We start from the raw sequence: 17,926 nt of genomic DNA on the forward strand, positions 1-17,926 counted from the left end.
TGGCTGGAAGAAGAAACCATATTTCAATAATAACCCTAAATGTTAATGGCTTAAACTCACCAATTAAGAGACACAGGTTAGTTGAATGGATCACAAAACAAGACCCAACAATATGCTGCCTACAGGAGACGCATTTGATAGGAAAAGATATACATAGACTGAAGGTGAAAGGTTGGGAAAAATCATATCACTCATATGGACTTCGGAAACAAGCAGGAGTGTCCATACTCATATCTAATAAAATAGATTTCAAGCCAAAGTTAATCAAAAGGAATAAAGAGGGACACTACATACTGCTCAAGGGAACCATATACCAACAAGACATAACAATCATAAATATATATGCCCCAAACAACGGTGCAGCTATGTTCATCAAGCAAACTCCTCTCAACTTCAAGAGTCTAATAGACCACCATACGATAATCATGGGAGACTTCAACACACCTCTCTCACCACTGGACAGATCTTCCAAACAAAAGTTGAATAAGGAAACTATAGAACTCAATAACACAATTAATAACCTAGACTTAATTGACATATATAGAATATACCACCCAACATCAAGCAGTTACACTTTTTTCTCAGCAGCACATGGATCCTTCTCAAAAATAGATCATATATTATGTCACAGGGCAACTCTTAGACAATATAAAGGAGTAGAGATAATACCATGCATCTTATCTGATCATAATGGAATGAAACTGAAAATGAACGATAAAAGAAGGAAGGAAAAATCATGCATCACTTGGAGAATGAACAATAGGTTACTGAATGATCAATGGGTTATAGAAGACATCAAGGAGGAAATTAAAAAATTCTTAGAGATAAATGAAAACACAGACACAACATATCGGAATCTATGGGACACATTAAAAGCAGTTCTAAGAGGAAAATTCATTGCTTGGAGTTCATTCCTTAAAAAAAGAAAAAACCAACAAATAAATGATCTCATACTTCATCTCAAAATCCTAGAAAAAGAAGAGCAAAACAACAGCAAAAGAAGTAGAAGGCAAGAAATAATTAAAATCAGAGCTGAAATTAATGAAATCGAAACAAAAGAAACAATTGAAAAAATTGACAAAACTAAAAGTTGGTTCTTTGAAAAAATAAATAAAATAGACAGATCCTTAGCCATGCTAATGAAGAGAAGAAGAGAGAGAACTCAAATTACTAGCATATGGGATGAAAAAGGCAATATCACAACAGACACTTCAGAAATACAGAAGATAATCAGAAATTATTTTGAATCCTTATACTCCAATAAAATAGAAGATAGTGAAGGCATTGATGAATTTCTTAAGTCATATGATCTGCCCAGATTGAGTCAGGAAGATATAGACAACCTAAACAGACCAATAACAATTGAGGAACTAGAAGAAAGAAACCATCAAAAGACTACCAACCAAGAAAAGCCCAGGACCGGATGGGTATACAGCAGAGTTTTACAAAACCTTTAAAGAGGAACTAATACCAATACTTTTCAAGCTATTTCAGGAAATAGAAAAAGAGGGAGAACTTCCAAATTCATTCTATGAGGCCAACATCACCCTGATGCCTAAACCAGACAAAGACACTTCAAAGAAAGAAAACTACAGACCAATATCTCTAATGAACCTAGATGCAAAAATCCTCAATAAAATTCTGGCGAATCGGATTCAAAAACATATCAAAAAAATTGTACACCATGATCAAGTAGGATTCATTCCTGGGATGCAAGGCTGGTTCAATATATGGAAATCAATAAATGTTATCCACCACATCAATAGACTTAAAAATAAGAACCATATGATCATCTTGATAGATGCAGAAAAAGCATTCGACGAAGTACAGCATCCCTTTATGTTCAAAACTCTAGAAAAATTAGGGATAACAGGATCATACCTCAACATAGTAAAAGCAATCTATGCTAAGCCACAGGCTAGCATCATTCTGAATGGAGAAAAATTGAAGGCATTCCCTCTAGAATCTGGAACAAGACAGGGTTGCCCTCTCACCAATTCTGTTCAACATAGTCCTCGAAACACTGGCCAGAGCAATTAGACAGATGAAAGAAATTAAAGGCATAAAAATAGGAAAAGAAGAACTTAAATTATCACTATTTGCAGATGACATGATTCTATATCTAGCAGACCCAAAAGGGTCTACAAAGAAACTATTAGAGCTAATAAATGAATTCAGCAAAGTGGCAGGATATAAAATCAACATGCATAAATCAAACGCATTCCTGTATATCAGCAACAAATCCTCTGAAATGGAAATGAGGACAACTACTCCATTCACAATATCCTCAAAAAAAATAAAATATTTGGGAATCAACCTAACAAAAGAGGTGAAAGACTTATACAATGAAAACTATAGAACCCTAAAGAGAGATATAGAAGAATATCTTAGAAGATGGAAAAATATACCCTGTTCATGGATAGGCAGAACTAACATCATCAAAATGGCGATATTACCAAAAGTTCTCTATAAGTTCAATGCAATGAGAAGTATCTAGTTGCTTATGTGGCTCTTTATGGAAATGATCTTTTGCTGCCTGTATTTGCTCTCTTATATTATCCTTTAATTCACAGAACATTTTAATTATGTACATCCTGAACTCCTCTGTAGTTTTTTCTGCTGTGATGGCCATGGATTTTAATAATGTGGTATCTTGATTTGTTTGGGGCACTTTATTCCTTTGTCTTCTCATGTTGATCATGTGTCTTTCCTTCTAGCTCTGAGGTTCTGAGGCATTACCAGTTTTATCCTATAGGCTTATAGTGCCCCTGTAGGGTTACAATTCCTCTCCTTTGAGGGGAAGGACAATGTTAACAGATCCCATTGTAAATAATATACAAACTTAAATCAAATAGTTGCTATTAAGACTTTTACAGTTTGGTCACAATGTTCAGAAATAGTGAATTCAATTATTATCTACCATATAATCAGTAGGTTTGCAAAAGGGTTTACAGTGTCTGTAAAAACTATGGACAAAGAACTAGGAGTAAGGTGTAGAATGATATGCTGAGGAGGTAGGTGATGATGATGTAGAGTTATTATATCTTAGGAAGTGTGAAAGAGAAATCTAAAGAAGAAGGTTAGTAGCAGGAGAAGAGAGATGAAATAATTTTGGATAGACAAGTAAGTGGTAAAACAGTAGAGTACATAAAAAACATATATATTTTAAAAAAATAAAAAATCTTAAAATAGTAAAAAATTGGAGGAAAAAAAACATAATATACTATTCAGACACCCCAGTCCTCAGTATCCCAATTCATGCAAAGTACTTGGTTTCACATATGTTGGGGATGCGAGGGCAGGAGAATAGAGAAGGAGAAGAAGAAAAAAAAATCTCAAAGGAAGTAACAAGGATTGTTTCAGTTGGAGATCAGTATCTTTCCTGCTTCCCTTCTCATCCAATAGGTGTGGCTATCTGTTTTTAGCTGGTATCTGCGCTCTCTGGTTGGTGAATGTTACCAGGGTGGAAAGATTGGTCTTGATGCAGTGCCCCTAGAGGTGGGGCAGGACACCCACTGGTCCTGAAGAGAGACTGCACCTCAAGGATCTCCTTTGGGGCCCGCTCTTGTGATGTGGACACCTGGTCTTATCTCCTTATCTCTCCTGTAGACCTCACAGTTCCTGGTTCTATGTTAGTATGTTAGTGTATCTCACTCACCCTCTCCCTTTCTACTTCCTAATAAGGGACCTTTCTTTTTCAGGTTTTGCGGCTGCACACCTGCCACTGAGAGCTGTTTTGTATCGGGCAGTCACTGTGCCGGGTTAGCAGCTGCTGGGAAGGGGGGGGAGTTAGAAACTATGGGTACCTGGCCAGCCGGAGTTCCAAACTGGGAGTTGCCCCCACTAAAGATGGTGATAAAAGTGACCCAAGATGAAGGCAGCTGATTTTCAGCAATGGGGTGTTGGGTCTGGTGGGGGGAGCTGGGCAATGGTGTTTGGCTATATGTCCAGAGATGAGCTCTGTAGCGTGTAGTGTTGTGGCTGTAGGCTGTCTTCAGAGCCTGTGCGGTGTCCCCTGGTATAGGCAGGCTACCATGTGTAGGGGACTTACTCAGTTGCTGCAGAGCCCCAAGACGGAGGCAGCCAGGAGTGCCCCATGTTAGTAGATGGGGGTCCACAGGGGAGTGAAGACTGGAGTTTATGTGCATGGGTAGCAGCAGGATGCCCTGTGTAAGAGTGGTGTCCGGGACTTCTGCTCGAGTGGGTGGTTGAAAGTTCTGCACAGGTGCTGATGCCGGTGATCCCACTCGAGTACCCAGTAGTGCTGTGTGGGCGAGTAGTTAACTGACCTACTCTGACGCTGGGGCCTGAAGCCCTGCACAGGCATATGGCCGTGCTTCCTGCATGGGAGCAGCTGTGAGGGTGTCCTCTATCACTCACAGAGAAGCAGTATTCTTACTACTTAAGTCCCAGGTCATGGAGCAACACAAAATGCTGCTTCCCTCTGGCCCGCCATCTTGGATCCCCCACCCCAAGCTGAATGATTCTTGATAAAGCTATCAAAACTATATACATCAGAGAAGGAACTGCCTCTTCAAACAATAATGCTAAGAAAAGTGAATATTTACATGTAGAAGACTAAAACTAGACCCATAGTTCTCATCCTGTTCAAAAATCAACTCAAAATTGATCAAAGACATCAATGTAAGACATGAAGCTCTGAAACTACTAGAGAAAAACACAAGGAAAGACATTTCAACGTGGCACAGGCAACAATTCCTGAATCACAATTCTAAAAGCACGGGAAACAAAAGCAAGAATTGATTATATCAAATTAGAAACTTCTAGACAGCAAAGGAAAACATTAACAGACTGAAGAGACAACCTGTATAATGGGAGAAAAATCTTTGCCAATTGTTCATCGGACAGAGAATTAATATCCAGAACATATAAAGAACTCAAAAAAATTAACAATAAAGCAAGCAACTCAATTAAAAAAAACAGACAAATGATCCAACTAGACACTTCTCAAAAGAATAAATACAAATGACCAATAAACATATGTAAAATGTTGATATCTTTAGCCGTAAGGGAAATGCAAACCAAAATAACAATGAGATTCTCTATCTTACCCCAATTATAATGGCTATCACAAAAAAATAAATAAATAAAAATAACAAATGCTGGTGAGGATGTGGAAAAGAAGGAACTCTTATATGCTGTTGATGGGAATGCCAATTACTATAGGTAGTCCTGAAAACAGTATAAAGCTTCCTCAAAAAGCTAAAATCTACTATGTAATCCAGCCATCCCTCTCCTGAGTATACATCCAAAGGAATTAAAGCCAGACAAAAAAGAGACACCTGCATACCCAGGTTTATTGAAGTGCCATTCACAATGACTAAGATGTGGAACCAGCCTAAGAGTGCCTAAAAACAGACGAATGGTAAATAAAATATGGTATGTATATATATTCTCAATGGAGTATTGCTTAGCTATGAATAAGAATGAAATCCTGTCATCTGTGGGAAACTGCATGGAACTAGAGGACATCATGTTAAGTGAAATAAGCCAGATACAGAAAGCAAGAATTGCATGTTTTCTTTCATTTGTCAAAACTTTTTTAAAATTAAAAATATAACATGCTATGAAAGTGGAAGAGGGACGGACTATGAGAGACTAGGAAGGGAGCCAGGGGGAGGGGTAGAGAGGGAGATGAATGGTGGGTAGACATGGTCAGCGTACAATATGTGCATGTATGGAAAGGTCGAAACAACTCCTTAATTTGTACAGTTAATCTGCATTAATAATTGCAATTAAAAATTATCTTTCACACAACTCTCTTTATAGGTCTTTCACTCTTGCCAGAGGCACACTCCTTCTGTAAATGCCCCTTCCACATTGAAGCCTTCCTTGATCATCCTCCCATCGTTAGATCATTCTTGACCGCATCATGAGTAAGTTCTTCATGGAACTTGGCACTCGCTGGAATAATCTCACAAATTTATTTGTTAATATTTTCTATAAGCTTCATAAGAGGTGAGAACTTAATTCCTTGCTCATAGCTGCATTTCCAGTGCTAGAAAAGTGTCTGGACAGTGCAAATACTCAAAATGCATGAATTTCCACAGGCTTATTCAGAGTTTATGCAATTCAAAGCAAGCTGGTCACCTTTCCACTCTACCTTTCTTTCCCTCTCCAGAAAGTATTTCAGAATATATGAGCAACAGAATTATCTAACTATTCATTCTTTCAGCAAACATGTATTGAATGCTTACTGTATATGTATTGTGCTAGGTGTAGAAAATAAGCCAAGCAAGGTCCTTGCCAATGGCAGCTCCATTGTATGAGTGAGAACAGCTTCTGGACATTGACATAAAAATAACAGTAAGATTTGGTCATTAAGGATGATGATTAATGCTACAAAGGGAGGCAATGGGTGATGTGATAGTGACTGGGGCAGGGCCTCAGGGGAGGTAACCTCAGTTCAGGTGATGAGTGGAGGTAACATTCCAAAGCCAGACTGTGGAAACACAGGTAAAGGAATTCTAGACAGAGCAAACAGAGAATGCAAACTCCCCGAGGTGGGAAGAGCTCAAGCACCGTGGTCCAGGGGAGAGAAAGATGTCAGTGGAGAGAAGTGTTTATTTCATGCAAGGCCTTAAGGACCAGGATGAGGATTTATATTTCATTTTTAGCCCAATGAAAGGCATCAGCAGATTTAATCAGGAGAACGATGCAATCTGATCTACATGTGAAAAACATGACTCTGGCTTCTGATGGAGAATGAAAGGAGGGGACAAGAACCAATGTGAAACAGCAGAAAGGGGCCCGCGCAGCTATTTGAGCAACAGATAATAATGGCTCCCTTTCCCTGGCTGGTTGAAAAGAAGAAAAACAGATAAATTCATCTCATTATAATATACATTGCTATAAAATTTTTAAATGAATAATTTGCAAGTTTGTGCGCTTTGTTACAATAACAAAACATGAATTATATAGATTAGGACAAACAAGCATGTTGGAATATAATGGCTGAGCCCTGCTGAGAATTTAGCCCTGGTTGGGCAGGCGAGAAGAGGCCCAGGGAGCCCCAGGTTTATATATATGTACTGATGGTGCCATACCTAAGACGGTTCTGCTGGTCCTTTCTGGCCTATTATTGAATTTTTCATCTCTTGGCACTACACATCATCCATGGGCCTGACCTCAGCAAGGTCACTTTGACCATATCTCTCAGGGAAGAGTGCATGGATGCTGGGTTAGTTAGTACCCTGACCCCACTGTTCACACTCCAGGGCGATCAACATTGCTATACAGCAGCCACTGTAAGACAGTCAGTGGTGACTCAGTGGCTGGAAATCTAGTCACATTGAGAAACACAGGACCCAGGCCAGTACTTCACCACCTGCCTCCTAGGACCATCCAATGGTTCTCAACTAAGTTGGACAGACAGAATCACCAGTAGCTTTCCTTTTTCAGTTTCAGAGGTGATAATCTTTGGATACAGAGTTTAGAGATCATCATGCTGTTGAGTCTGTCCAAGTGATGCTAATAGGAAGTCACATTTTAGAATGACAGGCTCTAGCCCAGCTGCCTTGTCCATTACTTAGGACCCTGTGGGAACTCTTGCTCCCAACTTTCACTCTTATGATAGGTTTTGACAAGTGAATACACCCCAGCAGATTCTAACAGCTACTGTTTAGTTGATACCCACCATTTGCCAGGCCAGGTGATCAGTACTTCACTTAATCCTAACTTCAAAAGTAACAGCGTCAAGACAGGCTGAAAAAACTCTAGCTGAGAGAAGTTATATTATATGACCAAGATCACACAGCTAATAAGACAGGTCAAGTTTATACCCAGGCATTACTATTCCATGGCCTATGTTTTCTTTATCACTAAGCAGCTGTAATACCATCTCTTAGAGAAAACAAGATTTCAATTCCAGTTCTGCCCTTTGATTGCTATGTGACTTTGGGAAGTTATTTAACCTTTCTGAATCCAGGTCCCTTTGTAAACAGTATTTTGCCCACACTAACCCTCCCCTCCCCAATACTTCCTCTGAAAAGAGTCATTAATTCTCAAAAGCATTATATCTCCCTGCTCTCTGTTTTGGTCTGTATCTCCATAGCCATCCACCAAGGGTTCTTTTGGGTCTTGACCAAGGACCCCAGGATCTAGCACAGAACTTGAAACAAAGTAAGAGGATGTCAGTGTCCATGGAGCTGAATGGTACAACCTCCCACTGGCATGACACATAATCTGGGAATGTGGCATTCAGCCAAACCCCCTACAAGAGCCACATTGGCCTTATTAAGCTCTCTTATCAGGCGACAGAGGCACTCAGTGGAAAACTGCAAAGAATGAATTGTCTGTGTGACCCTAGCGAGTCATTTAGGAATATTAACTATCTTTGCATAAATTTGCATATGTTATGCATCAATTTATGATATATTTATTCAAGTAAAAAAATGTAGATGTGCAATACCTCAGCGAAGAGTATTTTTCCATAGCACACAGAGCAGATGTGAAAGAACAGAGTAATTCTACAGTACTCCATGCCTCACAAAGTTGGGGCTTTCATATTATCAAAAGGTGACCCTGGGCAGCACGAAAAGGAGAGTGAGCCTAGGTCAGAGGTGAACATGAAAAAAAAATCAAGAAGCAATCAGCATCCCTTGCCCCACCCCCATATTTGGACTCCTATGAAACCTTAAGGCCAGAAAAGAGGAAGATACTGGGCTACCTTTTGGACTCCAAACCCCTTACAAAGTACCAAGAACTGCAGAAGTTTGATCATTTTTACATGAAAGAAAAATAAACCACCTCTTCAACCCCAGAAGGATTTTCTCTAAAAAACAATGCTATTCACTTGTCATTTGGAGACCTCAACTCAGGAGTCTGTGTCTATTCCTGTCCACAATGACATCGGATGCCTACCTCTTCACTTTTCCTGACAGACCCTGGAGTCTTCCAGAGAGAAAAACAGAGAAGTTGAAAGTGTGTAACCATTAAAATTAATTGCTCACAAACATTAGAAATCAGACACCCATTGCAATCATGAAATATGAATAAGGATTTGCTGAAAGCCATTTATATTAAATTACTTTTATAATAATATTTAACATTTAAGCATTAAATATTTAGTGCTCCTTTTCTTTCTGTTTGCAATGAAGCCTTCAGCTGTTTCATAGCTCTAGGAATCCATGCTGCCCATCTTGTCTTGAGGGCCTACAGGGCTGAACATCAGACCAGCAGCCCTGAGCGTAGAGACCAGTGGAGGTCAGTGACATGACCTTAGCCAACTCTCATCCACTCAACAAAAATTTATTGGGACCCTTGGTGGGAACCAAAGATATGGAGATGTACAAAGCATGATCCCAGAATTCAAAACCTAGCAAGAAACGACAGAAAAGAAAGATTCAGTCACTAAAAATGTTGCCTACCCTCCCCCAAAATTCGTCTCACACAAAATGACTTAATAGTTTTGGAAAGTTGTCTGGATTTTTCCCACCTCTGTCTTTTCCAATCTCCTCCTACTTCAAACAGCACCCCTCTGTCTGTCCCTCTCCCCATCTTTATTGACTCATTTCTACCGTCCCTGCAGTCATGGAGTAGGGAGGACTATCACTTCCAGGAGGCTTTCTCAGGTCCCACCCACAGTGTTATTCAAGCACTTCCCCTACTCACCCCCAGCCCACCCCATCACACTGTCCTACAGCCATTGATTCACTTTTGTCTCCACCATCCACCTGTAGTCACTGAGTCTAATTCAATAACAGATCCCTGAGGTCCTCTGAGTTCCTAAAACAGAGCAGGTGTTCAGCAAACTTTTGGCAAGTCAATACATTAACTGAATAATTAACTAATTTGATATGTGTTACAACAAACGTACTTACTAAGTGTGATGCAGGCACACAAGCAGACACAGTCAACTGCCTATGAGGGATGAGGAAGACGCAGGCTTTCAGAAATTTCCACAAGCGATGATGACATTTGAGCAATTTTCTGGGAAAAGTTAGCATCTTATAGACACTGAAAACTGAGATCACGTAGTTATCATTTGCTTCTCAAAAAACGACTTCAAATATATTCACATGTATTTAGCATTTCATGGCCTGGTCCTCCCCTTACTACCTCACCCATCACAACCACCAGCACCATCTGAAGACCAGAAGACAAGCAGGAACAAAGGAAAGAAGTCGTCTTTCTTTCATCTTGAGATGGAGTCAAGCGCCCTGACTATTAGCCCTTCTACTAGGGTATGCAGAAAGCATTCCAGCCAGGCACCTGGCTGCAGGAAAATGCTTCACAGGAAAGTCTGCACCAGACCCAGCCCTAAGATTGCAACCCATGTGCTCATTAAAACCATCCCCTCCTGGGTAGGCTTATTAAGCTACCAGACACCAAGGCAAAAAGAAGATTCTCAGAGGCATCAAATTCCCTCCTGACTCCATTTGAACCCCAAGAAAGTTTTTCAAACACACAGCATCGGACTAAGTCCTGGGATCCTTTAGCCCCAAGATCAATAGAATCCTGCAGTTATCATGACCTAATGTAACCTCGTTGCAGTCATCACCAAATAAAGTTGATTCCCTAAAGGGGAACACAAATCCAACTGTTATTTCTAGGAAAAGTTTCTTACATGGGAAAAGGAAAGATTAACCATGAACTCAGGGTCAAGAGCTTCTTCCACTCACTCTGCAACCTTGAGTTCATCATGCTATAGTGTCCTGGAACCTCTATCAGAAGCACCCAAGAGAGGGGACCTACCTTTTGTCACGTATGCAGACCTGAATAAGATACTTGCTTCCATCTACAAATCCCTATGACCTTCTTTCAATGTATAATTGGAATATCTCTGCTGGACCCTCTTGAATTTTTTAAAGAAAAGAGTCGGCATTCTGTATTATTTGGGTGACCTAAACTCTAGAGAAAAAAATAGATCCAAAAATAGATGGTGGCTAAATCCAAAGGAAGTTTCTGTGGTTTTCAACATTGTCTGGACAGGTGAAGAGACGGAAGAGCAAGAATGAGGAAGGGTCCATATTTCCGGGGAATTCTTCCATCTTCATCTTATGTTGCCCTCAGCATTCATTTTAAATATCTTTAGTTTTTTCATACCAGGAAGAGGGCTTAGGCACCAGTTCTCACCTCCTCCAGGTTCCACAAGATGTCCAGATATCGTCCTCATTCAACTTCCTCTAGTGACCACCTGGTGACAGCTACATACAGCCCGCTTGACTTTCCCCACTAAACTCACACCTCTCATGGACTTTGCAGTTGTACCACAGTGACCACCTCTCAGGCACAGTAGGATTCCGTGGAATTTGTACCTGGTTGTTATAAACCTGCTTCTATATAGAACCCCCCCTGGGAAACCTGCTTGAGTCATACCCTGACCTTTATAAAGGCTCAGACCCACAGGGTCCTCACTCTCTCTTGACTTCCACCCCCTGCATGAGCATGCCATCTGAACACCAGAGGACAAGCGGGAACAAAGGAAAGACATGGTCTTTCTTCCATCTTGCGATGGTGTAAAGTGTCCCCGACTATTAGCCTAAGGAATGCACCTTGTACTGAAGAGTTCCCCCTTGACATTGGTCCTTTGAAGCACCCGGTTCTCTCTAGAATCTGTGAGTAATAAAACCACTTCTGTTGTTTAGTGTGTTTTGGTGTGTTGCCTCCTCTGTGTCCCACCTGACTGACACACCTGAACCTACTTTCCCTGGTCAGGGGTACTGAGCAGCTATCTCAGGGGGGAAAAATAAGACACAGGAGAGACAAGAGCCACAAGAGAATCTGCCAGTACAAACAGGTTTTCTTTAAGATGGACACCTGGTCAGAGGTCAGACATACAGACATTAGGCTATCTCCCAGCTTAATGAAGTATCCCATGCAAGGCAGACTGTAACCCACAGCCACCTCCCCTGACCCCATAAGGACAGGGCTAGAGGTCATAGCTGCTCTGCAGAGACCTCAAGACCAAGTGGAGAAAATACTAGAAAAACACTAGAAAAATACTAGCAAAGTCCCTGCTCCACAAAGTATGGACAGAGACTCTGCCACTTTTCACTGGTGGTTTCTATCCCCCAGGAAACTCACCACTACTAAGAGGTCCAAGAAGAATACTTGGAGTGATACATATCACTTCTGCTCCCAGGACCACATCTAGCTGCAAGGAAGGCTGGGAACTCTAGTTTAGCAGTGTGCTCAAGAGGAAGAGAAGAACATGGCTTTGGTAAGCAACATCTGTTGATGGAAAACATGTTAAATTTTTAAAAAATCAGCTGCAGGGCATGGTGGCACACACCTGTAATCCCATCGGTTTAAGAGGCTGAGGCAGGAGTTCAAAGCCAGCCTCAGCAAAAGCGAGGCACTAAGCAACTCATTAACACCCTGTCTCTAATAAAATACAAAATAGGGCTGGGGATGTGGCTCAGTGGTCAAGTGCCCCTGAGTTCAATCCTTGGTACTAAAAAAAAAAAAAAAATCATCATCTCGTAGGCAATAGCCAACTTCAGGAAACAGGACAAGAGCATAGATGACCTGAATTCAAACCCTGGCAATCTCTCAGATTCTCAAGTGCCTCATTTTCAAAACACAGAGAAATACTGATTGAGAATAAAATGGGTTAATGTGTGTGAAACATCTATTACAGTGCTCAGCACAGAGTAGGTATTCAACCAATGTGGTGGTGCTGATGGAAAATTGCATCTGATCACTATTCATGGACAGGAGATTGCTATCATTTCCAGTTGTGCCAGGGTCTCCCTGTGCTAGGGAAATCAGCCATCAATTAAGTTCATACCCTCCTTCTACCTTAGCACTTGGACTCCGTGTCCTCTCTGTTTGCATGGAAACTCTTAGTCCTTGATAAGGGGACATCCAGTCCCTACTCTGAACGTGCTCCTGTTCGGCCTTTAACTGCAGCCCTGACAAACCACTGGGATTGTTCTGCCTGTCACAACACAGAAAATACCAACCATCACATGCTGATGACATTGTATCCACCACTGGGTGCACAAATGCGCACTGGCTGGAAGGAGGTCTGATTGCCCAGCAAGTCCATTTGTTCCTTGCTTTAAAGTGATCAATCATTTACTCAGATTTCAGTGAAATGACCTGAAACAGGAAAGAAAAAAAGTGCCCAGAGTTTGGGCACAGTGGATTATCGGCAAGCCTCAGCAGTACTGAGCAGGCAGCCCTGTCAGGACCAGCAAAGCCCCTGTGGCCCAGGGCTTCTCGGCCAGGAGCTGAGGGCTGCCACACATGCCTGGGTCTCAGTGGGGACCTGCTGCTCTGGCTCCAGCTGAGCTTCAGCTGCAGTCACTTACAGCAGCATCAAAGTTTTTTCTGTTCAAAGTCCAGCCTCTGTTTCTGGAGCACCTGCTCCTCCCGTTCATCCTGGGCAGCTCTCCATCAACAACTGCCCACACATACAGGTATCAAAAGCCTTTCCCCCATTCAGACCCTCTGAACCAGCAATTCCACCTTCAGTAATCTAACCTAATGAAATAATTCTGAATATGGAAATAGGCTTATATCCAAAGCTGCTCACCAGCAATACTATGGTGACAAAGTAGTGGAAACAACAGATAAAATTGGAATAATCTTGCCAGTGCAATAGTAAGAAAATTGTTTTAATTAGAATACAGAAAATCAAAACATTAAAATATATGTTTACCATTAATTCATGACAAACAAGTATATAGATTATTAATTTTAAGTGAGAAGAGCAGGGAACAACAGCAGGGTATCTACAGTGTTGTATGAAAAAGAAAAAGAAGGAGGAGGAGGGAGAAAATCAGAACTATACAAAGTATTATTGGGGGGAGCCAAGTGAAAAGTACACAAACTTTCTATACTGACTTTGAAACTTCTTGTGAGTCTCAAACTATTTCAAAGTAGACAATTATTTTTAAAAAAGCAGGAACAATTGGGCACCAGAGATAACACAGTATAGTGGCTAAAAGCATGTGATTTTAAAAGTAAGTGTAGGAGGCCAGTTACTGGAGGAATTTAAAATCCGATCCATTCTTTCCACATAATCTCTGCTCGTAATGAAGCTCCATAAGAACTCTTTCTGATAATCCTCGCTTCCTGCAGCTGACGATTTTATTCCTTCAAGTCTCCTTGGGAGAATAGACCAGAAATCAGGGCTGATACACAGAGTTGGCCTGTTGTAAGTACAATCATCAGAACAGTAGCATTTATTTATTTATTTATTTATATTTTAAAATATTTATTTATTTATTTATTTTAGTTGAGTTGGACACAACATCTTTATTTCACTTTTTTATGTGGTGCTGAGGATCAAACCCAGGGTCCCGCACGTGTGAGGTGAGCGCTCTACCGCTGAGCCACAATCCCAGCCCAACAGAAGCATTTATTAATCTCCATTGTTTGGCAGGTACTGTACTAGGTATTTTATAAGTATCAATCCTAATTACTGTCTTCAAAGCCTATAAACTGTTACTAGTTCCATCTTAAAAATGAGGGGAAAACAAGGTTCAGAGAGGCCCAGTGACTTATCCAATGTATCATATCCAATGAGTAATTCAGGTAGGATTTAAACCAGAGCCATTCACCTTCAAATTTCAGGCCCTTTCCAACAGGAGGTATCTATCTTGTATTTGAGAATCACTTGCTTTTTTTAAAGTCTCTTTACAGGTATGCTCTGAATGTGTCCCCAAAAATTCATATGCTGGAAACTTTGTCCCAGTGCAACACTATTGGAGATGGTGCCTCTGGGGAGGTGCTTAATGCTGCTCTGAAAAGGGCCTGTAGATTAATTGATAGATAAATAAAACTGTGGAGTATACACACAATGGAGCTTTAATGATCCATAAAGGAGAATGAAATTATGGCATCTGCTGGTAAATGGATGGAATCAGAGAGCATCATGTTAAGTGAAATAAGCCAGTCTCAGACAGTCAAGGGTTGACTGTTTTCTCTCAAATGCAGAAGCTAGAGCAAAATAAGGGGAAAAGGGGGAGGGGGATCCCATGAAAACGGAAGAGAGATCAGAGGAGTAGAGGAAGGTGATTGAGGGGGAGGGAAGGGGGTGGAAAAGAAGAGGAAGAGTGAGATGAAATTGACCAAGTTATGCTATGTACATATATGAATATACCATAGTGAAATCCACCTTTATGTAGATATATGTCACTAATTTTTAAAAACGTAAACAAATAGAAGGAAGACTAATATGGTAGAGGAAAGAGAAGAGGGAGAAGGAGGAGGGGAGGGAAAGGGGAACTACGGGGGGCTGAATGGGTATAAATTATATCTCATGTTTGTATGATTATGTCAAAACAAACCCCAATCTGTATGACTATAATGCACTGAGAAAAATATACAAAGGATTTGGAGAATTCTATTCATTTTTATCGCCCTTCCACCTGTACACTGAACAAGCACATAGAGGTGTTGCTTTGGGGTTTGTCCCAGAAAGTGCTGTAAAAATTGGAATTTCACACAAAACCAGCCCTACACTTTCTCTTAAACATCCCAGGATCATCCGGCCACTCTCCACTTGCAATCCCACCAGGCGGCCCTGACTGCATCTGTGTAGCCGCTGCCCTTGGGAGAAAGCACCTGTGCTCTTCTGTACGCCTCAGGCCCCGGCAGTCCCTGTGGTCCCCCAGCTCACCTCCTGCCTGCCTGGCTTAGAGGCAACCCTTGGTATAAACAAACTGCTTGGTTTAAGGAGTTAAAATACCTGTGTGTGCTCATTCTTTGTATCAAAGAATAAAAGAAAAGACCTCTACAGCTGCATCCTCTCCAGGCTAGGGAGTTTAGTTTAAAAAAAAAAAGAAAAAAAAACCCAGCTATCACTGCATGGATTTAGCCTGGGGAATGGCAGGGGCCAGGACTGTGAGAGCAGAACAAGGTGGGGGAGGAGGAGGGGAGGGAGGGGTGGGGAGGTGGAACAGAGAGATCTGTCCAGAAGTGTGACCCTCTGCTCCAGCAGCTGAGATAAGCTCCTTGTGGGACTGTCTGAGGTGAGGAAGGAGCTGGACACACACTGAGGGGAGCCATTCAGGCAGGAATTCCCCAGCAGGCCTGCTGGTCTTGCTGCTCTCCTGAAGCGTTAGCTCCACTCACAGGCTGGCTATAAATTATGCTCCAGGAAGACAGCAAAGCTCAAGGAAGCTTTCAGGCAGCCAAGAGGCACTGCCTGGAAGAGAAATTTCAGTCCACCCTTGACATAGCCCTTGAAGGGAATCCACCTGTGCTGAGAAAGAGGTTGGCCAGGAAGAGGTGAGCATGCAGCTCCCCCCACCTCTCATCTGCCAAGGTCCGCATCTCACTTGACCTATTTCCTGGTCTTTCATCCCAATAGCCTAGAAGAGAAGGTACCCCACTTCTAAGCACCCACTATAGCGAGTCTCATGGGCAGAGAGAGGTTTGATGTTTGGGCTGTTTTCAATGCCCTTTTCAGAAAAAGGCTGTAAAATTATATATGCTTGTGCCTTGAGAAGAAGGTTCCTGGAGCACCCCTCTCTGACCAGGGTATCTCAGGGTATCTCGGACATGCTATCTCAGAGCACAGGGGTTGGACTCTTCTTCTGACCCTGCACCTGCTGGCTGAAGGACAACTTGTCTGGGCCTCCATCTTCTCTGTAAAATGGGATAATATCAGCAACTCTCTCACACTGCTGTGGCAAGAATTGAATTAATGCAGGTAGAACTATCTTCTTCATAAGTTTTGGGCGTTATTGTCACCTTGTTTTATGCTCACAATAACTGTAAAGTAAACATCATCGTCCTGATTTCACAGGTAAGGCCAGGAAGCCCCTCTCCCCTGCACCTACTGCAGACCACACTCAGCTCTGCCTTTGAGGGGTAGGAACCCAGGGTGCATGGGTCTTCTCTTTTTATCTCCCTCACTACAACAAGAACTGACTGGCCATGTTGCTCTGTGAGAGGAGAGACTAGCTGATATGTTGCTACCTAATACTGCCTGAGTAGGTATCTCTCTTGACAGATATTTTAGCAGGAGTCTTTAGGAAAGAAAGCCATCATCCAGAGATGGAAATGTCAAGGAATCTGTGGTTGATCATTGAGGGATACACAGACCCAGGAGGAAGCTTAGGGTGAATGGGAGGTGGTACACCCAACTTGAGGTCTGATGACCTATGACCTATGATCTTCACTTCCAATCCGTTCTCTTAACCGCTGTTGCCTCATTTGTAGAATAGAAGAATAAAAACAACATAAAGTCATCGTGTAGCTCAAATGAGGCTAATGTCTATGAAATGCTTTTTTTGTCTTAGTAATGATAAATATATAAGTATTTTTTTAAAATAAAGATAATAAAAACTACACCCTCCATCGGACTTTTGAGTATTTTCTTCATGCCAGGCACCATTATAAGTGTTTTACAGACATCAAAGATTGACAATGAACCTGCCAATGGCTCTAAATGTTTCGTCATTTTACAGAGAAGAAAACTGAAGCTCCTAGATATCAAGCCATTTTCACATGTCATGGAGTTGGTTTGTGCAGAAACTGGCAGTTTTTCTTCCCTGAACTCCCGAGCCCCTCTGCTGTGGCTTGAATGTCCCCTTCAAAACGCATGTGGAAATTTGATTGCCACCATGATGGTATTAGTAGGCAGGACCTGTAGTTGGGCCATAAGGACTGTGTCCTCACAAATGGATTTATGTGGCTATCTCTGGAGTGAGTGGGTTAGTCAGTACAAGAGAGGGTTTGTTATAAGTTCTCTCTCTCTCTCTCTCTCTCTCTCTCTCTCTCTCATGTTCTATCACCACCATGTGATGTTCTCTGCCATGTGATGGCCTAGCAAGGTGGTCCTCATCAGACATTGCCCCACGATCTTGGACTTCTCAGCCTCTAGAACCATCATCCAAATAAATTTCTATTATTTACCCAGCCCATGGTATTTTGTTACATCAGCAGAAAATAGACTAAGACATCTCTGTGCATATCTCTAGTTGGGGGGGTGGGGGGACAACTT

Source organism: Spermophilus citellus (genome assembly GCF_964194105.1).
Source record: "Spermophilus citellus genome assembly, chromosome: 2".
In the NCBI taxonomy this organism is placed as follows: domain Eukaryota; kingdom Metazoa; phylum Chordata; class Mammalia; order Rodentia; family Sciuridae; genus Spermophilus; species Spermophilus citellus.